This window comes from Podarcis bocagei, assembly GCF_964188305.1.
Source record: "Podarcis bocagei genome assembly, chromosome: 7".
Classification (NCBI taxonomy): Eukaryota; Metazoa; Chordata; class Lepidosauria; order Squamata; family Lacertidae; genus Podarcis; species Podarcis bocagei.
The window spans coordinates 77,473,084-77,478,165 of NC_138132.1; the positions used below are offsets into that span (position 1 = coordinate 77,473,084).

A 5,082-nucleotide genomic window follows, 5' to 3' on the forward strand; every position below is an offset into this window, starting at 1 on the left:
TTCTTGAAAGCCAGTAATGCCTCTCACATGCCTGGATGGAGGATTGAGAAGGCGGCTGAGTGTCTGTCAAAACTAGTCTGCAAAGAATAAAATTTGTATTCATTATTTCACCCACTTTTGCCTTTCCAGCTCCATCCATATAAGGCAACTCCAAGTGAGCGCCTTGGGCTGCCATTTTAATTTCCCACAATGCCTCGGGCTGATGCTACATCGAGTATGGGACTGGCCCAATACATTTTGCTGCCTGAGGCTCAGTGGCCCAATAAATGGTATGGCAGTTTCCAAAGCCAGCAGAGTTATTTTAGACAAAAAAGAACATAAAAAAGCCACAAATGTTCTTCTCTCTGGTGATAAAAATGCAATCATAATAAATTAAATAACACAGCCTCCCTGGCCATGTCAGTGCTGGGCAGCTGGAACCTGACAAGCTCCCATTTTAATTTCCCACAATGCACCAGGCAATTGCCTCAAGCAGCTGATTTTGTGCTACAGCTCACCAGAGGGCATATTACCAAAGGACATCTCAAGGGAAAGGTTGTAGTTCAGTGGTAGAGCATCTGTTTTGCATACAGAAGGTCCCAGGTTCAATCTTCAGCATCTCCAAGTAGGGATAGGAATGTATCCTATCTGAAATGCTGGAGAGCTGTAGCAAGTCAGGGTCAAGAGTACTGAGCTAGACGGACCAAGAAGATGCTGTGAAGAAAGCAAGACCCACTTCTGTGCCTAGAAGAACTTGAAATTGTTTGAACTGGCCCAGCTTTTTCGTTCTGGCGTAATGACTGCAGAATCGCTCCAGGTATGTGATTTCTTTTACTGAGATGAAACCTGTTTGGGGAATCTGGGAGAATTCCAGGAGGTTTTCACTTAAGCTACCAAGAGAGGAGTTAGGCCAGACCTCTGCATTGGGAGCCTGGTTTCTGGTACTGCCCACCCCATGCGGTCACCAAAGTCCATCCAAGCTAAAAAGTGGAGGGTTGTGTGTGTGTTTGTGTGTGTAGTGTTAGAGGAAGAGGTGGAGGGAATTCCCACTTTCTTAAAAGCAAAGGAATGCAGGCATGGAAAATCCCTCTAACGGCAACAAATTGGAGCTGAAACCACATGAAAAGAAAACAGTTTGTGCTGTTTTAGTAGGCTGCACAGGTTGGAAAATATACATTAAAAAGTTATTCTTAGAGAACTGGTTCCCAGCGGTTGTTCAGCTAGTAGTAGCAAGTCCAGTCCCGAGGGCCCCAGGACTCAGGAGGGGCCCCTCACTAGTCAACCTACTGCCCACTCTCATACCCTCCAACATTTCTCTGATGGAAATAGGGACGTCCCATTCTATAATGATAATTTTACTGGCCAGCTTCCAACATAATAAAAACATAAACATTTTTTAAAAACTTCCCTATACAGGATTCCCTTCAGACGGCTCGGAGGGTCAGATAACTCCATACCCTCCAACATTTTTCCAACGAGAATAGGGACATCCTAAGGAAAAGTGGAACATTCCAGGATCAAATCAGAAATCGGGAAAATCAAATCCCTGGGAACTAGGGACACTTGGAGGGTCTTCACTCTCCACTGGGCTATTCTGAAGCAAGGGTGGGAAGTGTGTGGCCCTCCAGATGTCAGTGATCTAAAAGTCCCCATAATCTCTGCCGAACATGGCGGATGGTCATTGATGATGGGAGAAGTATTGCAGGATCAGGCCAATGGCCCACCTAGACCAGCATCCTTTTCCTCACAGATGCCTGTGGCAGACCCGCAAGCAGGACCCAAACACAAGAGCACTCTCTCGTCCTGTGGCTTCCAGCAGCTGGTATTTAGAAGCACGGAAGCAGAGCAGAGCCATCATTGATAGCCTTATCCTTCTGAGTTTGTCCAAGCCATCTAGGTTGGTGGCCATATAATCCTATCAGCCAACGGTCCCTAGCAGAGAGAGAGGTTTTCTGCCTCCCCTACTTCCTGCCTCCACCTTCTCTGCTTCCTTGCTTTCCTGGCCTCTTCTTTCCTTCCTCCAACCTAACCAACTTCCTCCATTTTGCAGATCTCTGCCTCCTCCTCCTCCTCCAACAGCCTCCCCGTGTTGAGAGACCACAGAGGCGTCATTTCGCAGACACCACGGAGCAAGCTTTGCAGGCTTCCTGTCAGAGGCACGGACAGACGTCTTTGTGGCCCATTGTCACAAAGCCGAGGCAGACGGTGGCTTTGCCAGCAGTGTTGCCCAGATGGTTTTGTGGAGACGGCAGAGCTGGCCGCAGTTAATCAGGACCACACTGCAGGTAGATGAAAACCAGAGGAAGCTTTGTCAGGCTCGGCTCTGTCACGAGTCCTGCGGAGACATTGTGGAGAGTGTGTTTGGAAGAGGAGTTGGAAGAAACACGGGAGCTGGAGAATTCTGACATAGGGGAAGGTCCTAGTGGGTTGAAGTATGATGATCTAGGACCCCGGGAGGAGTCTGGCAAAAACACTTAAAGGAGCTGCAAAGGATGGCAGTGAGGGGTTTGGCTAATGGAGAGGGTGTGACCTGAGGAGAGTAGTGAAAGCCACATAGAGAGGCCTACGTCTGGCCCTCGGACTTGACATTCCCCATCCCTGGAGTGGACACATAGCTGTCAACCGTCCCTTATTTGGCGGGAAAGTCCCTTATCCCAGCGCCGTGTCCCGCTGCTGTCCCTTATTGATGATGTCCCTTAAATTTCCCGGGTTTCAAAGGAAGCAGCTCCTCTCCCTCCCTGCCGGCCAGGGAGGAGGGAGGCTCCAACTGTGTTGCTTGGCTGCGTTGCTCACCCAATAAGGAATCTAAGAATGACTGGGGGGTGGAGCTTGCATGCCTTGTGCCAATCAAATCGGCTGCATTGCCTGGGGACTCGCCTTTGCTCAGCGCTTCCCAGGGGAGAGGTGACAGTGGTTTTCCTTGCTGCATCCCCTTTGCTGGGTTGCTGCGCTGTGGGAACTACCACTTGAGGCTTCATTTGGCTGCTGGCTGGGCTTTCTGCCTTGAACATACGTGTGCTCTGAAAATCCCTTATTTTGGCTGCTGATCCCTTATTTTCGAGGCTGCTGGTCCCTTATTTTCAAATCTCTAAGTTGACAGCTATGAGTGGACAATACTGGCCTAGGTGTACAAACTGACTGACTCACTCAATATAGGATAACTTCATATGTTCCTAAGGAGGGAAAGCTTTTTCTCACTTCCCTTCTATTTCCCCACACTAAAATACACACACACACACACACACACACACACACACACACACACACACAATTCCTCAAGAGGAAAAAAGTTCCCCATCTCCTATAATGTTCTACTTTGCCTCCCTTCCTTCCACCCATCTAAAATTGCCACTGGTCTCTTCCCACTTGACTTAGAAGCCGCTAGGCCCAATGTGCCTAGGAGTTGCTATGCAACCCCCATGTGCTCTGGCTTCTTGGCACAGGACAAGGCCCTGACCTGTGTTGTTGAAGCAGGGCTCTCTGTGCATGGGAATGGGAGCTGCCCGAGCCAGCCAGAGTCGTTTGCCAGATTTATGACACCTTTGCAAAGAGCTTGTACAATCCTGGCATGAAGCGGGGTGGGGAGGAGGCTCGGTGCTGAGGGGCCGGTGTCCATTCCTGGCACTTCCCTCAGGCGTCTCTGGATTTGCTGCTTCCCGACAAGGGCAAAGGGACTTGTTAATTGCTACAGGCACTGATAGCGATCACACTGTACTCATTGCAGCCTACTGGTCTGGCGCTTTCCCCGTGGTTGATCTCACGGCCTGGTTTGTAGGACAAGGAAGGAGTGCTTCAGACAAGGAAGGAATTTTTTGGAGCCTGAAGTGTCTGAGTGCTTTCCTCCCCCTTCCTTTGAACTCTGCCACTGGCTTGCTGTAAGACCTTGGGCAGGGTGCTGTATTTCTATCTAATGATTCTAATCTAAGCTGTACTATAACAAAAATTATATTTGGTGGAATGTAGGGACGAGTAAGGGACTCTGTGGGTTAAACCACAGAGCCTAGGGCTTGCCGATCAGAAGGTCGGCGGTTCAAATCCCGGCGACAGGGTGAGCTCCCGTTGCTTGGTTCCTGCTCCTGCCAACCTAGCAGGAGTGCAAGTACATAAATAAGTACCACTCCGGCGGGAAGGTAAACGGCGTTTCCGTGTACTGCTCTGGTTTCCCAGAAGCGGCTTAGTCATGCTGGCCACATGACCTGGAAGCTGTGCGCCGGCTCCCTCAGCCAATAAAGCGAGATGAGCGCCGCAACCCCAGAGTCGGTCACGACTGGACCTAATGGTCAGGGGTCCCTTTACCTTTACGGACGAGCAAATTGATCCACTTCTTCATGCCTAAGTTCCGTTCCCCACATGCACATTACTTGGCTGCAGAACTGCACTGCAGAATTCAGAGAAGCACGCATTTCTAAGGATGGCTGTGTTTCAGTTCAGTCTCTGGTTTGAAGGTTGCAGGATCAATCTGTGGCATCTCCAGGCAGAGCTGGGAAACACTTGCTATCTCTGAAAGTCTGATGAGCCTCTGCCAGTCGGTGTAGACAATACTGAACTAGATGGGCCAAGAGCCTGGCTTGGTATAGGGCAGTTTCCTACATTTGTCTATCTGAAGGTAAGGGCTGTATCTCATTGCAAGGGCATCTTCTTTGCCTGCTGAAGGTCTCAGCTTCAATGCCCAGCATCTCCAGGCACTACTGGCAGTGTCCCCTGTCTGAATCTCTGGAGAGCTGCTGCCAGGCAGTGCAGATAGTACTGAACAATTGTGGCAACAGGAAAAGAAAAGAAAATAGTGTGTGGTCATGACTGTAGGGCATATGTGTGTGTGCTCTGGCTCCACAACTGGTGCTTCTGAATACCAGGTGCAGAAAACATGGGAGGGGAGAGTGCTATTGTGTTTGGATTCTGCATGAGGGATTCCCACTGAGGCATCTGATTGTCCACTGTGAGAACAGGATGCTGGACTAGGTGAGTCATTCTTATGTTCTTATGCTCTTAAGCACCCTAATAATAATAATAAAGTATAAATTTTATTTATACCCCGCCCTCCCCAGCCAAGGCCGGGCTCAGGGCGGCTAACAACCAATAATAAAAACAAGTTGAATGAATACA

General features: G+C 49.4%; 1 long non-coding RNA gene across 1 annotated transcript; it reads right to left on the reverse strand.

Moving 5' to 3' along the window:
• Positions 1-1,099: 1,099 nt before the first annotated feature.
• LOC308591210 lies at positions 1,100-2,978 on the reverse strand. Its single transcript, XR_014010063.1, has 2 exons — positions 2,857-2,978; positions 1,100-2,314 (listed from the first exon to the last, which is right to left on the reverse strand). It is a non-coding gene; the product is annotated as an uncharacterized lncRNA (long non-coding RNA).
• Between the last annotated feature and the right edge of the window lie 2,104 nt (positions 2,979-5,082).